The sequence below is a fragment of the Rhipicephalus microplus genome, chromosome 2 (assembly GCF_043290135.1).
Source record: "Rhipicephalus microplus isolate Deutch F79 chromosome 2, USDA_Rmic, whole genome shotgun sequence".
NCBI classification, from domain to species: Eukaryota; Metazoa; Arthropoda; class Arachnida; order Ixodida; family Ixodidae; genus Rhipicephalus; species Rhipicephalus microplus.
This window is the reverse complement of record NC_134701.1, coordinates 193,670,678-193,695,426: the sequence shown is the minus strand read 5'-3', so window position 1 is coordinate 193,695,426 and position 24,749 is coordinate 193,670,678. Positions and strand designations below refer to the sequence as shown.

The 24,749-nt window shown below is 49.8% G+C and overlaps 1 protein-coding gene across 3 annotated transcripts in view; it reads left to right on the top strand.

Moving 5' to 3' along the window:
- LOC119170524 (uncharacterized) overlaps window positions 1-24,749 on the top strand; it is a 304,114-nt gene that overhangs the window by 67,241 nt on the left and 212,124 nt on the right. The window contains exon 2 of one of the 3 annotated variants that reach the window (XM_075887192.1): window positions 6,123-6,236. The exons of the other annotated variants lie outside the window; for them this stretch is intronic. The gene's annotated coding sequence lies outside the window, so the exon portion shown is untranslated. The remainder of the gene's footprint in view (window positions 1-6,122; window positions 6,237-24,749) is intronic. 3 annotated transcript variants of the gene reach the window in all.

The window sequence follows — 24,749 nt, the reverse complement described above, 5'->3', positions numbered from 1 at the left end:
CAGACTTTCTCAATATACCACTTCGCGTGCCTTTGTGTGTGATCGCGTGCGGCCAAAGAGAAAAGAAGCCCTGCAGCCTGGCGTCAGAGTTCGCCGTCGGGGTCGACGCTTGTCTCAAAGGCCAGTCGTAGTTGGGCGCGCGAACGGCGAGGTCTGGTGGTCTGCTGCTTGGGCTGCTTCTTCTCAGTGCTCGCCGCGCTGTGTGGCGGCTCGTAAACGGAGCCGTCCCCTTCTGTATGGCGAGAGACATTGGCGGGCCGATTTTTCTTCCCAGCAATCGGCGGCCCGACTGAAGCATCCAGACCTTCTGGCGACGTCTGGAGCCTTTGTTCTGCCGCGCACTTGCCTAAGCGGCCTGAGCAGCAAGCTCGATTCTCCGCCGATAAAACCGCGCATCACTGGCGGAAGCCGGAGAGATCGCGAAAGCGTACTGCGGGTGATTTTCGCGTGCACGACATTCACGACTGACAGCCGCCCTTTTACTCTCAACTTAGTGTCACTCTTCGTCGCACGTAGAAGGTCCAACCAAATGAGGAAATGTGCTATCGATTGAACGGCCTTATCAAGACCAATTTGATTAGTCAATACCAGTTCGCGTTTCACTAGCGGCGCACGGATTTACTCAGGAACATTTTGAGCGGGAGAGAAGAAATTAGTAAAGAGGGAGAGAGATGCGCGTGGAACACACACACACACACACACACACACACACACACACACACACACACACACACACACACACACACACACACACACACACACACACACACACACACACACACACACACACACACACACACTTTATACGCTTACTTCTTAAGACCGATTTCCAACCTATAGCGGTATTATGGGTCCTGTACATGGTGTAGGTGAAGGTCGTAATAATTACGAGCGCCAGGCGACCAGTGCCAACGAAAATATTGTTGCGTATACCCCGTTCTGTGTATTGCGCGCAGTGGTTATTTTCTGATCGCTGAGATAAGGAGGACTTGCATGTACCTGACAAGTGTTAGAGGAAACATGAGCAATCATCTAGTTCTACTGCAGCACTTGTGTGAACTGGAGAAATGTGGTTGATTGTATACGCATTGCATGTGCACATGTAAACGTATGAAACATTCACTGTGTGAGACTTGGTGTAATAGCTATAAGCAGTCGTTGTCTTGTACTCGAATTCAAGCGGTATAGCGGTTCCATCTGGCTTTGAATGACCCAGGAATTCCTGTTATCGTAGTACGTCGCATTAAACAAAAGTCACCCTATACTGGCGGGCGTATAACAGATAAAGCGCACCGTCGTATACTCGTAACCCGACTGAAGCAAACGAGCACCTACGCACATAAAACGACCAGTGATGTCTTATAATGAAATCTTCGCATCTCGGGGATCCGAAAGATGCGACATTCCTGAGGTCTCTTCAGGAGGAAGAACAATTCGTTTAGTCCAGATTACAGATCTATCAAGCTTAAATGCAGCCTCGTCGCTCGCGCGCTTTTAGTCTACTTTTTTTTTTTTCATTTCCGGAGGCATGCGTAGTCCGCGTTCGTCCAAATGAAAGCAGCCAGCAATCGTTGTGAATCAAGCGAGTGTTCCGAAACGGTCGCTGGTGGTACGACTACGACGAAGGTGGTTTGGAAGCGTCGTAAAAATATTATCAGAAAGGGAGGCGCTTTCAACCCCGGAGCAGCTGTGAGCATTTTGTTTTTATTTTTTTTTTATTTGCGCTCCGACGCTTTTGACAACGCTCGTACTACGTATACACACATTTCGCGAGTGAATCTTTAAGTCGGAACTTATCTCGCCTGGCCATTTATCAGCCCCTAGCTAGGTCCTCCCTCAGTGAGGCGAGGTTGGTGTTCGTGGTTTGTTTGTTTGTTTGTCTGTTATATTGTTTCTCCACCATGCACGCGTGCATTACAGAGGAGAAGCCTATCTTTATCTTTCCCTTCTCTCTCTATCACAGCTTGTTCCACCTCCCACCCCTTTCCCATCTTAATTTTCGCGGACTCCTCTATTCTTGTCAACCTCGACCGGTTATGTTGGTCGAGGCGACCTACCCTGTTTCTCGTACCCCGGCCGCAATTTTATAAGTATACGAGTGTGGCCTAAACGCCGTGCATCAGCTCGTGCCCTCGCCTCCGTTTGTTTAGTACTTATTTCGCATTATCTTCTTTCCTCTCTCCCCCGCGGGTGATTTGATGGAGTGGCGGAAAACGCGCCTTAAACAGCGCCGGACTCCGTATATATAGCTACCACATCTCGGCTCGGCGCTATCGGCTGAGTACCCGCTCGCTATAAAGCTTCTGCCGCGACTTGACGTATTGCGGCAATTAGATTAATTACATCTCGCTCAAACGCGGCGCGAAGCGCCTCCCTTCGCTTTTGCGAGCGAAATTCTAAACTATGCAAGCAACAAAACACAAAGGGCGAAGATTTTTTTAGAGATAATATATTTGTTTCTTTCACTTTCTTGTAATTATTCTTCCTTCCTTTCCGTTGTTTCGGGCCTAAGCCAGGCTATTATTATGGAGCTGACCCTGTGCGGAATGTGCTGATGGTGCCCACTTCAGAAGAAAATCGGTGGGAAGTGAAAATAGAGGAGCTCCCTGGTTTGCATGGCAATCTTCTGCATTTTAACGGCGACGTCTCAGGCTTGTTCACGTAGCCGAAACTATACACATAAAAAAAAGCACGCTGTGTGATGCGGCTGATACTTGACGGCGTTTGCGGCGAATCGTTGGCTTCGTTGAATTTCGCTCGGTGCCTATATAGCGGCTCCCTGTGAGAGGTGGTTTAGAAAGCAAGGAGCGAGTCGTCGCGTGGGGCTACGCTTCGGAACTCACCAGAGTCAAATCGCTGAGCCGCCGCTCGCTGAGAGGGTTTGATCATTAATCCTGAGGCGAACGCGTTCACCTCTCATGTGATTTCTATCACAGCTCTTTAGTCCTATATCTCTGGTATCGTGTACGTATCTACAATCAGTCGCTAAAGCTTACCGAGCTGTTCGTTGCGAGCTGTCCCGAGGAAGCTATTGTGCTAGTAAAGATTCGTAATAAGTAAACACGTATTTTCAGACAAACAAATATTGTTTTTATTCACAAAATCGTCCTATTCTAGAATACCCCATACGACAAAGTTACGGCTAATCTTGACAAAGAGCGTATTCTTTACGTTACTGTCTGATTAAGTGCACAAACAAATGAAATGCGTCATGATTTCGGTTTTACCTTTCTGTTTTCATGTTTTCATTATTAGGGCGTTTTCAACTATTACGGGAAACAAAAGCAGTGTTTCGAAGTTAAGTTTTATTATCGTAGTTCTCCCTTGCCGTTCACTGGAACTCACCATGAGCAACGCGTTTACATTCTTCGTTACGTGACTTCCTTTCCAGGACAGCAGCAATCTTACTACGTAAGAGAGTCGACAGTCTGTTTTTCATCCTTAGTTATCTTGTCTGACAGTTCATCCACCATTGGGGTTGTCGACGGTCTCTCTTAAGATTCTAGTGTCTAAGGGACTTTTTTCGGCTAGATAGTATGTTATGTTAGGTTGGTGGTCGTACCCTTGTTTCTTTCTCGTCTGTGACTGGTAGTGGTATAACATTTAGCGTTTTGTGATTTCGGAGGCCCCGCGGAAGCGTGTTTGAAGCGTGTTTGCGGGAGAAACCGCACAAAGAAACTGTCTGCAATTACGAAGCATGGGCCCTGACGATTGCTGGCGGCGTCGTGAAGGGGTTTTGTATCGGTATAGACATTTTCACAGAAGTAACAGAAGACGAGAAAGCGCCGCTATGCTGGGGTTGCGCTGAGGAGTACAAAGGCTGACGTCATAGCATCGGCAGTGCATTTCTTGGGTGTCGCGCCAACTTGGGTGTCGCGCCAACAGCCTAGAAAGGACTGTGGTGGTGCCCAGGGAGCCGGTTCCCAGAAGGGGTACATGCGCTTCCCGCGTCATCGTTGAAGTTGTGTGCCCTCTTTGCGGCCCGTTTGTCTCGGGGTCGTGACAGAGGGAGAGAGAAAGAAAGAACGACGCGGTACTCGTTTCTTCTAGCCGCCAGGACGGCTGCAGCGCCACATATCGCACTCGAGGTTTGGTCGCTGGAGCGCGACGCTAGGACGACGACGAGGACGACCGGCTTGGCGCCCCGACGTCGATGTTTCCTTCCCGCACATGCAGACGCACACAACGCAGAGGCGCGGGCGGGGCTGCGTACGGTCACAGAGTCGGCATCGGACCTATCCTTTTCGACGCGGGGCAAAGCACAACGTTCGCGCCGAAAGGCGAGGAAGCGAGACGACACGCATTCCAGGGGACCCGCGCGCATCGCGATTCTGGGAATCCCGCGCGCACATCTTCGGAGAGGACTTCTGGTTGTTTGCCGAGATGATGCGCCGAAAGGGGGAAGGGAGAGAAGCAACGTCGCGCGCGTTCTTCTTGTTTCGCCGGCATTTTGAGCTGATTTATGCTGCCGCTACGAAGTGTCGTCCTCTGCGCGTACACGCGCGAAAATGTGGCTGCTCAGCTTTGCCGTGCCTTGTCGACGGGGAGTGTCTCCGCTAGAAGGGCAAGGCGAAACACATACACAGAGGGAGCGCGCCCATATTATTCGTCGGGAAAGAGCGCCCGATGCTGCTCGCTTCCTTCTGTTCGAAGGGTCGCTGTCGTCGGTGCGTGTTTGTGTGCGTGCGGCTGTGCGTGCGTACGCCGCTGCCTTCCTGCCCGTGTTGGGCCGCCGGTCCCGTGGATGTGCTTCCTCCTTCTCGTGCTTCTCCCCCCTTCCCTTCTTGTCGCCGCGGTTGTTCCTACCTTCGCCCTGTGTCATCTCGTTCTCTCTCCCTCTCGCTAACCACCCTCTCGCCTGCTTAGTCTTCGTGATGCATCATTCATATTGTGGTCGTCGTCGCCGCGACCAGCGATGCGTCGCGTCGACACGTAGGTGCGCGATATATGCTAATGGCTCCGGTGCGCCTCTCCGCCCCCTTCCAACCACCCCCTCTCCCTTATTCCCTGCTGGCTGCTTCTGTAGCGCGCGCGCACATTGCCGCCGCATTCGGTGTGTGTGCTCGCGATGCTCATTTGAGCGCGAGTGATTCTTGACGGCTGAGGCGTTTTTTATTTTATTCTTTTCTTTCATCCTGCAACCAACCCTTTCCCAGTTTTATATACGACGTCCTTCGCTGCTACCCTCTCGCCGACCTCTCAACATTTTACATCTCTCTGAGCGTGTAGTCGCAGAGAGAAGTGTCGTCATCTGATTTGTTGATATTCTAGTTCCGAATGCTGCTTCTTCGTGCGAGCCGGTTTCCGCTCTGGCTGGCTTCGCGTTGTTGTTTATTTAGATTATTTTTGCTTTGTCAGGGGAGCCGTTGCTTTTGTCCCGCTGTCTGTGCTTTTACCGCCACTCGCGTCTTGTCGCCGCAGAGACGTTGATGCGGACAAGCTTGCACGGCTTGTTCAGAGTGCAGCTGTGTGAGCGGGCAACTTGCTGGTGTCGTTGTATGCGTGGTTTCACTTTGTGTTTCGCAATCGCTTATCTGGTCTGCCGCGTTTCGATCGTCCGAAGTTTCAAACATATCTGGTCCCATCGTGATAACACGCTCAATTGAAAACGACGTGCCAATGCGCTATCGAACCCTACGGAGATTTGCTGCAATGAAAAATGCCTTTACAGCAAATTATTAGCGATCCCTAAATCCCGGCATTAATTTGATTATGATGGCGGTAAAATACAGAGTAACAAACATTATATCGGCTGCGCTACAAGCATGGCGGTTTCTGTGCAAATGTGCGTGCGTGTTGCTTGTGAAGGTAGCACACTTGGTACGTGTCTTGTCGAGCATTGTTGTCTAGCATCGGTGAATACTCGCACATGTGCACGTTGTATACCATTACTCACTGTTGCTTTCCTTTTCAATGCGCACAAATGTCTTCAACTAAACGTTTCACTTTGTGAAGGTGTGTCAGTCGAAGCCTTGCTGCATAAGGCAATAATGTAGGGACAACGTGTTGAAATGACTGTTAAATTATATAAGAGTTTTATTACGGTTTGGTTTGTCGTGTCGTAGTGATCGTTACAACCTAAACTCCCTTGTGTACTTACGTTATTCTTTTCTCTCTTGCAGGTAAGTCCTCACCATGCTGCCAGTGTCCTCTGTCTGTGTGCTGACGTGCGTTAGAGAGATCGTCGCGAGCACCGGCTTCGGGGACGGCTAAAGCCTGCATCCTCCCCAGCTCAGGTTCGGAGACTCCCACCTCGCTGCTCGCAGCACATATTCTCACCCAGCGAAGAGCACGTATAGATAGGCTATCCTGTCTGAGGCCGCCGCGGGTCTCCTCCTTTCTTCATACCGGAACAACTGCTACCCAACACGCGCGCTAGCTATAGCCCAGTTGCGTATAGTTGCGTGTGCGGGCGACGTACTTACCACGCTTTCGCTTTCACCGCCGAAGCTTTCTAGTAGGAAGAGCCTTGCACCGAGTGTTTTGCCCGTCTCGAGAAATCTTGCCCGATAGCGGGTTTCGTGCGACCTCTTTCAACGTTGCGTGTGTGTACGTACGCACGCACGTATACTTAACGTTATACGGGCGGTGCGTGCTTCCGTGACGCGTCGATCATGACAAAACGGATCATCCGTGCAAGGCTATGTGGTGCAGCCTCGTTTGTTCCTGCGGCGCTGCGAGCGTGTTGTGTTGTCCTGGACATACCGCGGTGGCTCCTCGTGTTGTTTCAATTACCCCCAGTGGGTGTTTGCGTGTGCGCACAGAGCTGCGTAAAAAAGCATCCGTCGCGATCCCCTTTCATTTTACGTGTTCTGGGTGACGTTGCTTCTTTTTTTTTTTGTATAAAAGAAAACAAGGAGGAGGGGGTCGTGGAGGTGAAAGGGTTAGTTACCCTTGCTCCCTCGGCGATCTCCGGGTGTTTTAGTGCCGCGCACATGTTGTGTCCATTAAAGGTGAACCGGTTTGTCGTCGAGTGCGCTGTCGCGGAAGTGGGCGCGCATGGCCGCGTAGAGCACGCGTGATCCGGGGGCGCGCACTGCCGCTGCTTTGATGTAGTGAGCAGTAGTTACCAGTTAGTCTGTAGACTAACTGGTAACTATTGCTTACTCAGTCGCATTGCTGCGAGACGGATGCTCGGTCCTGCTGTCCAGAGCACGTGCGTACGTTGGTTATTTGCTTTGCAGGCTTCCTGTTTAGCAATAGGAAAACGCCGAAAGAAATACCACGTGAAATTTCCGCGGTGCTTATCGAAATGTTTATTATCATACAAGTAGAATTTTTGCCATTGTTCCCGGCTTCACACAGTTGACAGCAGTTTCGACCGCGTCTTTTATCAAATCAATCAACCAAGGTTCGCCCTTTACTCCGACGTGTGTGATGTGTATGAGAGGGTATCTTTACAGCCCGTCAAACTCGACTGAGCGCTTTTCGCAAGTGTTCCCGAGCGGTCTACCTTTCTTTATCTTTCTCACTCTGTATCCACAAACACAAAAAGAAATTTTATGTAACTGGATGTATTTCACATCGGTCAGCCGAGCAAGCACGCTTCTCACTCGTACCTGCGTACCGCTGCTCCTGTCGTATCACACCACATTTAGCTCTATAACGTCTTAACGCCAGGGCGGACCGTTGCCGTCTCGCCCTCCGTCGCGAAACCACGCTCCCGCTCCGGTGCGCCAACGGCAGCCGCGCTGTGTGCAGGCGTCCAGGGTGACGTCACCACGCCGTGCGTGGCGGAACAATAGACGCGATAAATGGGGGGAAGACGCGCGCTCGCGTGTGTTTGTATCACGATGGATGGAAAGGGGGGGCGCTGTAGTCGAGATTGCGCCTAACAGCCGTCGCTCGCCGCAAGGGTCCATTGTGTCGCGTGCCGGCGCGCTCGGCTGAACACGCGGGCTTCTGTGTGGTACTTGTTGCCTCCTTCTATTCACGGAAGCGACCGTACTTTCTCTCCTCTTCTTCTGAACACACACGCGTATGACGCGCCACCCCGCCTGTCGAGGTAATCGCTCTCCGCCGTGCTTTCTATTTCACTTTCCTCTGTTGTTCGCCCCCCCCCCCCCCCCCCCCGCTATGTTCCCCGTCTTTGCTTTTCCGGAAAATTCTTTATGCTGTAACATCTCGCGAGCCGTACGATGCTCTTCATATATTTTTTTTTGCCCCGTTGTCGTGTGCGACGCGTATGCTCTCATTTTCTTTTCACGTTTAATGCCTTCATTTTCTCCTTCATATTTTTAATTTATTTTCTGTATTCACTTTTTGTCTTCGTGTTTTATTCAATTTATTTCTCAGGGTGTTGTGATTTCACAAGTGTCTGACCTTTCTTTTTTGCTTTCTATCTCTCGCACGTATTTCCTACTGGCTTACTGGGCATAGCGGGGGGTATTGCGTAATGTTGGTGGTCTGTGGTTCAGCGATTGGGCTTAATAACTGTACACGCGTTGAGTATGCCGTTATTTAATGAATGAACATGTAATGATCTAATTTGCCTTGGGACTGCTTAGTATGTGAGGTTATGCGAAGCGTGATGCGTTTAGCGCCGCCGTGCGTGCCGTTATCGTACAATCACTAGTGCGAGATACCCTTTGCGGGGGTGATTTCTTTACGTCATCGCACGTATCTTTCGGTCGATGAACAATTCTGCAGTTATGGTGACTGTAGGCATTCTTCACATGACTGTCGTCTACAAACATTTTCACACTGGAATAGTGGTATGACTTTAAACGTTGGTGGTGCAGCAATCTGGCAGGATAGTGCAGGAACGCTGACTGCAGCGCAAGCTAATTAATGAATCACTCGCCAGATTCACATGCTCTAGCCAGTCGTCCCGAGAGAGCGTGCGAGTGAGATCAAGGTTAACCCGCCGGAGAGGGGGTTTGGGTGATGTCCAGTCGTCCGACGCTCAGACGTCGAGCTGAGTGTCCCCTGGTAGCGCGACTCGCTCATGTGGAATCGATTTACGTCACGGTCTTCGCACAAATGGTATGGCGGTAAAGCCAGCACAGCAATTTTTGAAATAATGAACGCCGTTTACAAACTGTGACAGCTTTCACATGGCTCTGGTGTGGATATCGAATGTACTTCTGTCGTGTAGCGTGTTTCTCTGAATGTGAAGCTATGTGCAGCGCTGTTTCCACTCCGGGTTAAGCCGTTTAAACCCCACTGCAATGTACGTACTGCACGTCGTTGAGACAGCGAGTCAGTTACGTCGAGCGTGTCGTTTATGGCTGCATAGACGCACCTGTCTGCCTCCATATTTTAATGTATGAGCATTCTTCATATGTGCAAAGTTTCAAGTTATACCTTTACTGCGTTTGACGAGTTACAGTTCGTATGGCACTCTAAGCAGAGACATAACATATATACGAGTCACTTACGCTACTTTGTAAAAGTATGTAGCTATGCAGGAAAGCTAATGTAGGAACATTAGTGGGTTAAGTAACCTCAAATATTGGTACAGTGTAATGCAAAGTGTCGTGAAACGGTTTAGTGCGAATTGCACGAATAAACGTGTTTTTTTTTTTTTTTTGCGTGGTGTGTAATCGTACTTGGGTAGAACTTTGGCAGCCCATCAATGAATACTCGTGAGAATCCGAGTGATAGTTATTGAATATGCCAACTTGGAACCAAAGTCCCAAAAAGCAGCTTTTTATTCTTCTGCTTCTCTACTATTGTGCCGTCGAGTACCACAAGCCTAGGTTTACTTATCCAAGTATCGCTCTGTTTTTTATCTGCTCTGCTGATCGTAGTCAGAACTCTTGTCTCACTAGCGTACAAAGACTCTCCGCGTAGAAGAAAAAAACGTACAAACTCGCAAATTGTCAAGGATGCAAGCCTTCGTCATCGTGATGATAAAAGCTCCCGCGCAAAGCGTGGTCGACGTAATAGCGTCTCTATTAACGAAACTCAGTTGGCGATTGCTGGCAACCCGCAAGTGAAGGAACGGGAACAAAACGACGCAATACGAGTGGACCTAACGTAGAAGAAAAACCAACAACAGTGCAGGAACGGCAAACAGAAGAAGAGGGGAGACATAGGAAAGGGAGGTTGGCTTCAGGGGGGGGGGGGGGGGCGAATAGCGTGCGGCGGCGCTTATTTGGGGAAACGGGGCCAGGAAACGCTGGCGGCCCACTTCACCGTCAGCTATACATCCTTCCACCGCAGCGTATTTCCATTGTACTGTGGGGAATTAAGTCATCCGATGGCCCGGGCTTTCCTCTGGAGTGGGTCGCTGGGGTCGGGCGCGCTGCCGCCACTGCCACCGCGATGGAAGGCTGCATAATTGAGCGCGAATCCCAGCGCCCCTTTCTAACCCTCCCCCTTCCTTCACTTCTTGCTTCTCAGTCAGCGGTGGTCTCCCTCTCAATCCTCTCTCTTTTTTTTCTCTGTTCGCCTCTCGTCTCCATCCTCAGGCGCGGGCTGGCAGCTCGGCTCCCGCGCTTCACAAGCCCATCGTATATACACGTGTGTGCGTGTGTGCCAGTGCCATGGCGAACGGTTGTTCGTGCATTCGTCTCGCGATTCGAAAGCTCGGGTGGAGAAGGGGCTGCGGTCGGTCGCTGCACACGTATTGTGGTCGCCTCAGAACCTACACCAAAGCCTAAACCTCTCACTTTTCTTTTTTCTCTCCCTATTTCGTTCAGGGAGCTTGCATGATTTCCGCTCCGCGGTTTTACCCGTTCTCCCTCTTTGTCTCTAGTGCCGGGCCACTCTTGCATTTGGTCCGTTGTTCTGCGAGAGGTGCTCCTGCCTGATTCCGCAACGTCCCACTTTCCTCTCGTATCTCCCCTTTTCGCTCTCTTTCTCTAAGCGTTATGTTTGTCTGTCCGTACGTGCGTGCGTCCCTTCCGCTTCTCCTCAATGCAGATGCGTATTACGCGCGAACGCCAAAGTACACAGACAAAAGCGCAGAAGTATGGTATGCATTTAGGCGCAGATTTCTGGTTCTCGGGGCAGCGGCGCCGGTGGTGTGTGCGCTCGTTTCTTTTATACGTAAGCCTCGTTTGCGAGAGCAGTAAAGGAAAGAAAGCGTGCCCAGTGTGGCGGTGATTGTGTGGCATACATATAGGGAGAAGAAGGTCGCGCCGAGTCGGAGGTAATGGGTGATTTGCTGTGCCGGGAGCATGACTGGAGCGCTGCTTTTAACGACGTCGTAATTTAGACGCGGCTTCCACCTCAGCGGGGTCCTGCCATCCGCTGCGGCCCGCCGCAAGACCAGTTCTTTCTATCCACTTGCTTTTTTTTTTTGTTCTTGCTTTTATTGCTCGAGGCTGCTCGAGCCTTATGCACGCATTCAGAAGGTGGACAACAAGTAAGAATAATGTGTGCACAGAACTAAAGAAAATAAAGGTGGAGTTGACCAAGAATCTCTTCTGCGCTAGTATAGCTGCTTTCCAAGTTTGTCAGCAGTCTTGTGACAGAGGTGCTGATTGGTCCATCTCGTTGATTGACCTAACTTCTATTTCGCGTTCGCACGATGTTTGGGACTTCCTTCCTTGTGTGAGTCCGTACTTGTCGGACTAGTTCCTCACGTCCACGTCGGAGACATTTCCCGTCTTCGATATCATAATTGAAGTTTGCCGTGTATGCCTCGAACTTAAAGAAGCCGTATAGACGCTTAGGTCTCGGGTTACTCAAGACAATCGACTCGAGCTAATTTGCATGTCTACGTCTCTGTCAGGTATACGACGTGCTACCAGGCAAAGAGCGCCCGCTATCTGGTCACGGCAATCTCTCGCCTAATTAAAGTGGCGTTAAGGCTCGTAGTAGCGGACTCTTGTTAAGCTGTGCTGGGTTTTCAGCGAGAGCACTTTCTCCACGCTTGTAGACAGGTTGCAGCTTCGCTGTCCTCGCGTACGATAAACCCTGGTCACGCTGAACTTTGCTCTTATAAGCCCATCGGCGATTCTTATCTGCCTCTTATCGATAAAAAAAAAGAAATGCAGGAATCGCGAATGAAGACGAGGAAACGATAGGCACTTGTTTGCCTCTGGCCTGCCTTGGAACACTCGCGCCATGCCCCCGCGCACGAATTCACGCGCACGCATGAGAGCCGCACTTTTTTTCAATCCGCCGAAGCGTTTACTATGCGTTCGAGAAAGTAAACGAATGCTTGCGCTCGTGATTGAGGCTTTTCGCTCCTGTATAAACTCTCATTGACTGCATGACTGCGTCACTCAGCAGAGAAGCACGCTGGCTGGATCGCGCCAAACGTGCCGTGACTCCCACCTGCTTCCTTCCACCTTGACGCCGGCGAGCCAGCGGGTAGGTGTGGGTCGTTAATCAGACGCTAATTGCTTTTCGACCTGGTTTACGCGGCCGCGATGGAAGGCCGATAGTTGCCGTCGCCGTCGTCGCCGTAGCAGCGATTCTTAAAGAGACTGGACACCTCCTCACTTTTGTTTTGTTTTGTCTTCGCGCTGTGGCACAGCTCTAATCTGTACCGATGTAATGGAAGGTCTCACTCTCTCCCTCAATCTCAGCGTTGGGAATACATTTCTTTCTGTCCGGCGTCGCCAGATTGATCAGCTCTCGCTCGATCGAGTCGCCGGTGCTTTTCCGGCATTCTGTTTGGCACGCTGAGCTTATCGTCTTCAATTAATGCACCTCGAGTGTTTCGGGTGTCCCCCCCGCGAAGCGTCAGTTTTTCTTTTCTTTTGCGAGATCGAGAGATTAGCCTCGGAAACTGTTGCGTTGTGCAGTGCGGTTTTGCGCGGAGAACACTCCTTCCCCTTCTTCGAGCTCCGTCGTGTACAGTTCAATAATTCAGCCGCGGGCATACACCTCCAACGTGCCGTCATTCGGGTCTAGGTCGCTCAACCCGATTAGCCCCGGAAACGTGCGGCGCACGCCGTATTGGCTGGCTGGCTGGCGTTGTCGGTGTGGGAGGACTGGGAAAGGGTTGAAGGAGCGGCCGATGGCTGGGGAATAGGTAAAACGGGCCACAGTCTTTTGTACCGCGGCACAACTTAAGACCAACCTATTGTTCCGCATGGACATGGGAACACCAGAAAGTTTACGCCGTGAATGCTCGATCGTTCCGCTTTGAATTTACCCTAGCTCTCGTGAAAGCGCGGGATTCGTGCGCGAGTGTAAGTGCGTGGTGGAGCATTGCGTCATACTGGCGAAAGCTGCGTCAGAAAAGAGCGCCAGCTATATGTCATAGGTGCAGATGAGTTCGGGTCATAGTGTTACAGCGGCTCTTAAACACGGCATTAGGGAACGGTCCCAACGACGCTAAGCCTAATCCTTGGTCACAACCTATATAATGGTGGAGTGGTATTGGCGCCACTGTGCTAGTAGGCTAATATGTGTACGAAGGCGCCAACCAATTTCGCTCGTTAATTATTTCTTTGTGTGTGTGTCATGGTGGAGGAGATAAGTATGGGCATCTAGGCGTCTTCATTTCATTGCTAACTGGCGCACAGTGCAATTGAGTAGGTGGATTTGGGCCAGAGCTTTGGTGAGCAGTTTTTAAGTTGGAACGAATTGGCTACATATAATAAATGGCTCAAATAGAAAGAACAATAAGTTAGGACGCACACACTTCCTTTGTAATTGTCAGCCTCTTCTGTGTATTTTGGTGCGCTTCAACACAATTTCAATTATGAACGTAATCCAAGTGCCCCAACTTACCATCTTGGTATACTTAAAAGAAGTGAGTAAATAGCTGCACGGTGCTTGGATAGTGGTGAACGTCCTATGGCTCAAACACACCCTATGGGATTGGCAAAAAAAAAGAATAAGCTAATAAGTTTGTGAAGAGAATACACAGGTATGAATTTCATGGCATTTGAGAACGTATAGAGTAAGGAATATAAATTAATAATGGTAATTTACGAATTGTCATGAAGTCAGAACTGCCCTGATTGAGTGGATAGACGAATGCAAACATTTATTGAAAATTCTGAGGTTCGCCACTCAGCGCACCTCAGTAATCGAGAGAAATACGTTACAACACCGGTGCAGACATTCCTGTGGCAATGACTTAATGAGGTGGCTATCAAGAACACAATACCTGAAGTGGTGGAATCCGAACCTCTTCGATTAAGTACTGCTCCTAGTGTTTTTTTTTTTTAGAGTAACCTGAGCGACTGCATGAGTGTTCGATTTATTCGTCTTTTTATGAAATTAACGCAAAGACGCGTTAAAAACAAATAAATACAGGTAAGCTTCAACGAGGTTTCTAAGCTGCGTTCTGCTGCCTCTTAGTATAGGTTGAAGATTCTGCGGTTTCAGATAAAAGAAAAAAGAAAGGCGAGAAACCAAGATACACGCCTTTTGTATTGTTTCTTCTTGATTATAACTAATTGGCTGCCTCGTATTCGTTGATTTCTCAACGGAATTAGAATATAAAAATAATTTCATTTCTAAAATGAAGAACCGTCCGTTTCACGGCCGATGCCCGCGTTGGGTTGTGCCAGGTGACTTCAGAACCACTGCGAAACCAACTCCTTTTTCCCATACACGTGCTGCCGTTGATAAGGTGCATATAAAGCCAGCCAAATTGCAGACCGTGGATCCCGCCCGTCGCTTGCAAATGTTTACCCGTCTCTGTCGGCATTCGCGCAGGGCCGCGTCGGCTGTGACAGCCACGGAGCATCGCAAGCGGCAAAATGCCGAGGCGCGCTTTCGAGAGGGCCAAGGAGAGGCCCTCTTCTTCGTTTTAAAAGAAACGCTTCGAAAACACGGACGCGGCTCTACTCCCGTCGCTTCGTGCAGTCCGTCCATTCCAACGGCGACGTTGGAATGAACGCCCAAGTGCCTCGACGTGCTGCGCGGGGCTGTCCCAGGCGGCCTGTGCAACTCGTTGTTGCTGTGGGCATATATTCTCTGTACACGGCGCCTAAATTTAGTCCCCACCTTTCCTTTTATCCTTTTTTTTTTCATCACCTGCTACATGCAAGGGGGCCTCTCCTCTTTTGGTCTTTCTTTTTTATCTTTTTATTTGAGCCATTTCGACTCTGCGTCCCTGAGTCGTATGCTTCCTCTTACTCTAAAATTTGTTTTCACGAGCTAAAATCGAAAAAAAAATAAGATGAAGGAACTGTCGTAACCCTGATTTTGGGATATTATATATAGGTGGTGCATAGCCTAACTTGGTGAAAATCCAAGCAAAACAGTTATTCAGGGAAAGATAGACGTTTATTAAAGTCAATAATAAAGTGGAGAGGAATTAGCGCGGGACTCAAATTTCAACGACTATTTGTTGAAACATTGTGGCCGGCGATGCTTGTTGAAAGAGAGAAAGACAGATTAGGTATTTCTAGAAAGGCTTTGGGTGAATTGGAAAGGGTCCGTTATTGGCGGGAATTTTCTGGCCTGGAGCTCCTGTACTTTTTTTATGAGCAAAATAAAGAAACGCATGGACTTTTAAAACTTCAGGAATATGTGCACGACAGTAGAAAAGAAGACACCATGGTATGCTCGTTCGTTCTGTCTTTTCATTTTTTAAAATAATAAATTTCGCCACTCTACTTTGTTGAAATGCCTTTTCTCGTTTCGTCGTGTCATTCTGCGCAATATAGTGGTCGCGCCCTTGTGATGGTTCTCAGTGCAATTCGCGCTCGTATTCTCAGTGCTCTGTTATGCCAGCGAGTCCTCGTCAAACGTCCGTGCCTCTGAAAAAGGCAATCTGGGTCAAGGCCAGCCCGCAGTCCGCCTGGCGCGATCAACTCGACGGCGTGAACACGCGCGGCGCCCCTCTGGCCCACGTGCATTGAGTCAGCTGCGCACGTGACAGCGAGCCGACGTCCTCGTGTCTGGTGGTCTGACGCATGGCGCGGCGACCCCCATTGGAGGAATCTGCCCTGACGACCAGCGGCGCTTCTGATTGGACATTTTGGTTGGACCCGGTGCAAATAAAAGAAGCCCTGCGGCGCGTCGCGATCGGCGGTCCTATGAGAGAGGAGTCCCCATGTCGGAGAGCCGACATGTGTGTGAGTCGGCGGTCTTAGGCGAAAAGTTGACCTATGTATTAGAGAGGAGAGCTCGGCTCTTCGAGTCTCTGTCGGCCCCAGTGCCGAAATTGTAACGCCTCTGTATATATGCTGTACATAAACCTTGTTTAACTCACCGTCGTCTCTTCCGCTCGTCTTATCAGCTCTGCGCAGAAGCAGTCGCGGGCTGAGAAACATACGCTACCAAACGGCTGGTGACCTTCCCGGCGGAGTTGAAAGCAGTGGCGCCTTCGGGGCCGTGTTGGCGTCGCCGTCTTTCGCAACAGTGGTGGCTTCGGCGGGATTGGTCCGTCTTTCGCAACAGTGGTGGCAGCGGTGGGATCGGTCCGTCGTTCGCAACAGCTCCGAGCGCGTGTTCAGAAGAGGCTTCTCTGAATCACTGCTTCAGATTGAAAGAGCGAGAAACTGAGATCATACTCTGTAGTGTGTGCCATAAATGTTGAAGGCTATGGTCAGCATGACAACTATGTCATGGCAAAACAAACGAACGAAATGAAAATGCGATTGTTTCGAATCTTTCAGCATAAGACTTGGCTTTATTGGGAGGCCAGAAAAAAGCAACAGAAAAATAGCATGTTATTTTTTTTTCTCGCTGAAGCAAAGGCGCATGAGCTTCCCAGTTACGTGTACTCATCAGAACAAACGAACAAAAAAAAAAAGAAAAACGCCTGATACGAATGGAAATGTAGGAAGCAGTCAGTCACACGAGAATCAACACACTATGTCGCCGATCCGCTGCGGGAAATGACTATTATCCCGGTGAAGGAATCGCGTATAGGCGGCTGGGCATTATCTTCTACGCGCGTATAACACAGCGGCTCGCATTTGCAGGCGCCGGTGGCTTTGGAGAGCATTCAGCGTCGGCTATGACGAATAAGAACATTTCCTGCGCTCGTCCAAGTAGCCATTCTCGGATGACGCGAGGGCTCCTCATCTTCACTCAAGACACACGCGCGCGCAGGGCTATCAGAAAGATGCTTGCCGCGCGTACAGCGCCCCAATGGACCACCGCAAACAGAGAAGCGCGCCCGGCGGGACGCGTTGCACAATAGCCGCTTCCTCCCCCGCTCCTTCGTGGACTGTTTTGCGCGGAAGAGAGAGAAACACTCAGCGCGGCGGCGGTTCTTTACCGAACTGTGGGGGCATCGGATATGAGGCCGCTGAAGAACGGGGATCCCGACCGGAGCTCGCACGCTCCCTATACACCCACCCGACGACGTCCTTTGTGGCCTCAGGAAGGCATTAGGGAAGCAACTGCAGCGCTTCGTGGCCTGGGAGGGGGGGGGGGGGGGAGCCGCCCATGTTCCGAGCACCTCAATCCCTGCCGTCCCCCTCTATATAGTAACCCCTGTCGGTGATCACTGATTCTGGGTCTCTTGTTTTGTTTGCTCTCCTTGTTTTTCGAGGGAATAGCAGCCGCCGCCAACAACGTGATGTATCGGCCGGCGCGCGTCGCAGCAGTCGCATCTGTACCCTCCGCGCTTCCCCATCCAAACTGTTGCTTTCGTGTCTTTGTGCCGGGATCTATCTGTCCTCTACTCCAATCCTCCCTTCACAGCGCCGGCGCAGCCGCGTCACAGTTGCGGCAATATACTCGTCCCGCGACGGGTTCCTCGCTCGTGTATCTGTTGGCGCGACTGCGCTGGACCCGAGGGCGCCTTCAATCCTGCTCCGCCATGGCCTGTCATCCTTTGTTGGCTTTGGCGGCGCTTCTTTGTTTTGTTGGCGGGACCCGCGGGGGCGCCACCCGCGAATATGGCGTTTGAATGCGAAGAAAAATGACCGCCACTGTTCACGCGGCTCGGACGCCGCTGGCCGGACTGTCGCCCCGAGGCCGCGGCCAGAGTCGGACTTCTTCGCGGTGCGTCTTCTATGGGGGACTGGACGAATAAAAAAAAAAGGCGACTTCAGTGGTGGACGACGCGAGGCGACCTTTCGGCGCCGCTCAGTGTGTGACGCTTTGTGCCGGTCCTATTCATTTTCGCGGGAGATTAGTTGGTTGGCCTAAGCGCCTGCCAACAGATGGTTGCCTGTCTTCTGTTATTCCACGGAACGGAACTTCGAAGACTTTCGTATCGTCTTTCCCGCGGTGTGTCACTTCGCCGGACAACCAAATTGTTACGGACGCTTTAGTTTGATCATTCTATTCTACCGAATGTCTTGCGTTGTTTTTTTTTTCTTCTTCTTTTGGATCAAAAGTGATCGTCCAGTGCAGTGTCAGAAATTGAGCAACATATAGTGAGATGTGCTGTTTTCTTTTTTCCCAGACGTCATTGATATTTCATTGGAAGACAAAGGAGCATTAGGTGTAGCTCAGGGACGGATCTTCTCTTTAAAATTTCTAGAAGAGATTTCTAAAGCAGTCTGACAACGTTCACAGTTTGAGAAGAGTTGTCCAAAGCGCGAAACTGTAGACTGTCCTCTCAGAAGAAGACTCAACAGTTGGTTGGTCGAAGATTGTAAGCTCCGACCTCATAGTAGTCTCTGTTCAAGAGAGAGAGAGAAAGAGATAACTACAGAAGGACGGAGGTTGAGAATGGTAAGAACAGAAAGAGGTATGCCAAAATGTGGGACCGTTACCAGAGCAGCAGTTTTGAAGTTCTGTTGTGTCGTTGCAAAACTTGCGGCAGGGCTATAGTGCCGTGATTATAGAGAGCACAGCCTAGGCGCGCTTGTGATCAAGTCCGTATATACCTAATTAGCATCGGCCATGCAGTGTTGTTTGGTTAGACGAAGAAGGTGCCGCAATATTTACGTATACTTACGTTCGCTGTTTGCATGGCAGCAAAAGCTGTCCCCGCGATTCGATTGAGCGGCTTTCTTTCGAGACTTATTACTGTGCACATCTGTACTTTACTCAATATACACTGGTGGCGTGTGTGCTGTTTGTTTGGAAGCAATTACAACGTAATGCAAATCCATATGTTCCTGCACTCGCTCATTTTCTGTCTCACTCGCCCACTCTTTCTCTTTCTCCCTCTTTCGCAGGCTTAGCGCGCGAATGTATTTTCGTTGTGTTCCTTCCGGTGAAGCGCGTTAGCGAGTGCATTAGCATAATCTGCATAATCGGCGAAGAGCAAACACTTTGTTAGCGCCTCGCATCACCGAAGCGGAACCATTCTGCTTTATTAAGAGCGAAAACCGCCAGCGCAGCACATTAATCGCGCCGGTCTCTCCCTATAGAAAGGGAGAGAAACGACAAAAATGTAATAACGGTGAGCATCAGTGTTGCTGCTGTTCGTAGGAAATTAAAAGCGCAAAGTCAACACTCTATACTCTTGAAATACGACTTTCTCTCTCTTTTAGTCTTTTTATGATTATGCTGTTATCGCGGAACGTTTGCAGTTCTCATTGAACTGGCTGAAGCAGGCACCGAAGCGCACTGGAATCGCCATCCGAACATCCGTTTCTGATTGAAACACCCCATGCATGCCATAGGTTGATGACGAAGGATTCGACGGGAATATTTTTTTGCTGTCAGCCTTGCTGCTGCGTCTTAACGTTTTTCTTTATTTTTGTAATATGCGAGTCGTTTGGAATAGCCCGAACGAAACCGTTCGAAAACGAATTCGTCCGAGCTTAATAACACATTGCGCAATTCCATTAGTGTGCGCCTGTGTATAGCGTGCATTCGAGACTGTGCTAAAGCTCGTCGTGAGGTTTTTTTTCATTTTTTTTTTCAAGTGGTGTGATATTGGCGGATGGATGGATGCGCACAAGAGGGAAGCGATCAAAGAAACAAGCAGCGCGATCTCTTCAGGTTTGTTTACCATACCAATTTCCTCGAAGATTTGGCCGTGCTTGCTGTTCATCGTAGTTATACTTTTCCTTAAAATCCTCCAGCGCCATGTTGACTATCGCCGACGGACGGTGTGCTGGTATATCCCGTCTCTTAGAGACCCGCTATCGAAGGTGTCCGCTCCTGTATTACGCTGTGCAAACAAAGACGCGCAAGAAAGCCAGCTCGGGATGTGAAGCTGTCGCGATCATAACGAGGCCACACTTCGGCTTGCGTGCTCCAATAGGAAGACGGGAGCTACACGCTTTGAGAAACACACCGTCGCTATTCGAAGAAGCCAGTGCGCACGCATGCGCGCGAGGCCTTCTTTCCCGGAGCCTGAGAACGCTGGCGATGACTCGCTTCACGCCTGCGCACTTGTGCTCGATCAGCGGCGTGTTGTCTTTGATTCTGAGGCCGGCGTGAAGGAGGCGTTTCAAAATGGATTCACACCATTTCTTCTCTCTCTCCATATTTTTTTTTTTGCAAATTATATAGGTGCCGTGATTTCCTCGTCTGCAGAAGCAAACTTCTCCTTTGTTTGTTTCATCTTACTGTTTCTCGAGTAGCGAAGTTTGTCTCTCGGGCAGCAAAGCGATGGCTCAAAATAAACTGAAGGTAAAAAAAAAGTAATGAAAGGAAGAACACTGTGCAATAGGGTGAAGCTATGAAAGTATAGAGATAATTTTGCGTTTCTGTGTGTGCCTGAATTCGAGCGCGCGCCGTCGCTCATATGATTTTACTGATGACGCTCGTCGCGCGCGCGACTCGCCGTAATACCTTTGTTTGTTTGTTTTTGTTTTTTTCCTCTGGGTGTATCTGCACACACTGCCGCCAGATGAGCGGCTGTGCTACAGATGCGATAGGGTGAAAAAAAAAAAATCTTTCGACACTGTTTGCGAGCTTTACAAAAAATAAAATAAAAAAAGAAACTGCGACGTGGCTCATCGGCGCGGTCTGCACCCCGGTTTGGCGGCAAAAGAAAAGACGAGGAGCCCGTGGTCCTCACGTAGAGACGAACCCCTCCTCGGTCCTCCGCGTCCATGCAACACGGCGCGTTGGGTATTACGTCGTCAGTCGGTCGGTGCGTCTCTTTGATCTCCCCAGTTCTTTCTTCGCGCCGAGTGGCACGTTGCCGTGGATAAACAGAGCCAGATTGTCTCATTATCGGCGCACCTTCGTCAGGCTCTCGATCTGCTGCCATATATGCTGCTGCTGCTCCACGCTCTTTCGTGCTCTGTGTATACAGCTTCCGTTTTGGGTTAGTGCCACAGCGGCTGCTATACGCAGTTCGCACATGTTCTCGCCTTGGTATATGCGTACATAGTACCATGCGTCGCCTCGCGCTCGCATTACCGCCGGGAGTACTTGGTAACTAGCGATTTCAAATGTCTTTCCAACAACTGCTTCTACAGTCTACCTTGCGTCTACTTTGACTCCTATACTTCAACCATCCTTTCACAAATGTGCCTGCAGAACATTAGTATTGCGCTTTTGAGGAATCTAGGATTTTCGTGTGCACTTTATTTGATTTGGTTTGATTCATTTAATAAATGGTTCTTGCCCACTCTGGGAGATTATTCAGTGATGATGATGATGAGCATGATGAGTATGATGATGATGCTCCTTGGAATTTTGGCACCTACCCACTCAAGGGGGATTGACGAAGAGTCGGGTGGACCACACAGACCGGATTTATTATTAATATTTTGTGAGAGCTGAAATTGGTTAGAGATTAAATTTCTTGATGCGACGTTAATTATGAAGAGTTCTAATTTTGGCTTGCCCAATTTCGCGTAACCTCCCAATGATTGAGGATCTTTTGACTAGGAAAACAGAATAAAGAATTGTTAGCGCGGTTGATACAACTACCTAATCTGTTTGGGTTGCACATAAGCTTTTTGGACAGCTTTGAAAATGTTATTGTCCGAGTGTTCCAGTGCTTAGGCGCCATGAATCGCGAAAGCAAGCTGTGTACTCTGACTAGTTTCGTGGAATTGCGTACGAATGCTTCAATATCCGGCTGACAAATAAATCGTGCTTCTAACGTGACCCATCTTCTCGTGACTTTATTTTTTCTATGGGGCTGCTCATTTTCAGTATCCAGTTCGAGGGTTTTGCTCACCAAAGCCGAAAAAACTTGAAACAGCCTGTACAACTTATTTGTAGACTCTGCTCAGCCCGCAGTTCAATGATTACGTTCTCCCAATAACCTTGTGAGGTAAAGACAACAAAAAAAGTTCTCTTGGACGACTCTTTCGTACAAAAACTAAACGTGCATTTCAGGTATAGATTCTCCCTGGTATATATTCTTGAACAGATAGCGGAAGACGGGCTGCTTTCATGCCAAAATTGTGAACGAATACTTGACGCTTGTTACGCACGACAAACGTGCGTCGGCACGACCACGTGGGCATCGAGCTGCCGCGATACCGTGCACCTGCGCTTAACAACCGTGCAACTCACAAAAAATCCGTCACTTCTTTTTCGCGAGGCTCTCCACAGCCACAGGGATTCCTCGAAAAAGACCCGCTGGTCTCAAGCTTTGGAGACTTTCGCCATATCCCTGTCTGAGGTGTGTGTCCCTATGGCTTGCCCCCTCTCGCCCGAAGAGGAAAGAGAGAGAGGGGGGCGATGGTCGCGACCCGGGGCCCAGCGCGGCAGCGCCCCTTCTCTTGGAAGGGGTCCAGTGTCCTATTCCGGGAGCCCATTGTCGCGCGCCTGCCAAGCTACGCGGCGCGAGCCTTTTGTCTTGTGCCTCCTCGCCTCTGCTGCCAAACCACGGCTGCCTTCTCGGCCAGAGGCGGAGCCGCGGCGATGGGCTCGCGGGGTCGGTCACGCCTGGCCGCTGCGTGGCGCCGAGTCGCTGACACTTGCGCGAGCTGTGTAGGGCAGGGCTTAATTCTTTTTACGGTCTCTCGCGCAGCCAGGGTTTTGCGTAGGAAATTTTCTCAACCGTCTCGCTACTTCCGTACGCGAGATGTCGAGGGTTCGACTACAGGTCTCACCGAAAACTGTATGGGATATCGCAGTTATACTGTGCACGTTGTTACCGGTGGACATCGTTGTTTCCTGCCGATTTAATCGCGCCATTGGCGACCCCGTTACAATATCGACCACTCGGGATTCTTTAACGTGGCCAGAGTGGTTGCTTATGCGAGTTGGTCGCGAGTTGGTTGGAGGAGATTGAATGAGACGGTAGCTTGGGCGTGCATTGACGTATCTATGTCCTCCTTCTGTTGATCTTCTGTGGCTACACTGTTTTATATGCGAGTTAGCTTTAACATGCCCCCATAAATTGAACACCGGTGTTACAACGCACTGTTGATCAAAATTTAACCTGATCAAGATCAAACTTTCGAGCAGCGATTGACTCCCTTCTTGAGCTTCCGCAAAGGAGCCAATCAGGATCGAGAAATTTGATTTGGATCACGCTTCATCCCAGTCAGAAGTAACCTTCTGACAACGGTGTACATAAGTACTACCGAGCATTACTGCATTTCGCCGCAATCGAAACGTGGATGTCGTAGCCAGAAATTGCCCCCGCGTCCTTGATCTTGCACTTAAAGTTGACGCCTCGCGAACGTCAAACTGTATATCGTCATGACGTATAATTTCACGCTCGTTAGGATATATACTTTTACGAGGGATCGCTCAATAAGGCGCCGTCAACGTAACGTGCACAACGAGAATAAAATCGGGGGGTTTTTACGTACCAAAAGCGTGATAAGCTACGTCAGGCATGCTGAGGTTGAAAGACACCCGAATTACGTCGACCACCTTGGAATCTTTAAGCGTGAAGCTAAACGTATCTATTAGGTACGATAACGTTTTCGCCTTTCCATTATCATCGCCCGTTTCCCTTGAATGTCAGAATGTGAGCACCATGGTCGGAATGGTCAACAGCGCAACTCCATAGCCCAGCAAGCCACCACGGCGCGGCTTATGGACAAGCTGCAATTCTGTAACAAACGCGTCTCGTCAATACTTGCAGCGCAAGCGATCGACAAGCAACCACGCTTATATATATGGTGCGTAAGCTTCCGTGTTCGCGCGTGCTTCTTGTGTTCGCCCCCATAAAACGACTTGCGAGCATCAGTCGTAAAACCGCCGCATGCCGTCTTCGTCGACCGCGAGTATCTACGCACTCTTTTATGATATTGCGCGTTCCCTCCCTGACCTCCCTTGCCTGTGTCTTAATTGTTCAAACAGTCCTTGAAGTATACGTGCGCCAATCTATATACAAGCATCTGGGAAGCGTTGTCTTCTTGACGACTTAAATGACCTTTAGATAGAAACATCTCTTTTTTTATCTCTCCCTCTTGTTCTGGTGGGGTGCCACTCTTACACGCAGCAGCCGTATGAGATATTTTCTGTAGATTGGCCGCTGCGGGATGGATGACTTAATATATATGTTCACGAAGCGAAAAAAAAAAGAAAGGGGGGGGGGGGGCGAATTCTTCGGTGCCTCGTGCGTTTCGGTGGGCAGGCGTAGATGAGGAGAGATTTCGGGCATGTCCCTTATGCTTCGTTAAGCATGCTGATCTGATAAAGGGGCCAACTCGGAATTCCGAAAGGGTTTTCCCGTACGTCCACGTTGCGTCGAAGGCCCGAATAATTCCAGCGCTTTCCTGACGTTTGTCTGGGTCATTTTTTCTTTTCTCGCTCGATTTTAGCAGGTCTGCGAATGATTTTTGGGCAGACCAAGGTGCGAGTCTGTGCATTGGTGTTCTTTTCTCTTTCTTTTTTAAAATTCTTTTTTTTACCGAAGATATTTTTAAACGCTCATCGTGAGCACGCGTATACCGTGTACATGTTTTTCGTGTGTGTTTGCCTTCCTGATAGAACGTGCACATTTTTCCAGTTTATACTCGAGACTCAGCGGTGCCTGAATGCTGTGGATGTATTTAGCAATTAAGTTTTCGTTATTCAATCACTTCATGTCTTTTTTTTCTTCACTCTCTATTTGATTTCACCGTATGAAGCGGTGATGTTTGGGAACGCCCGCC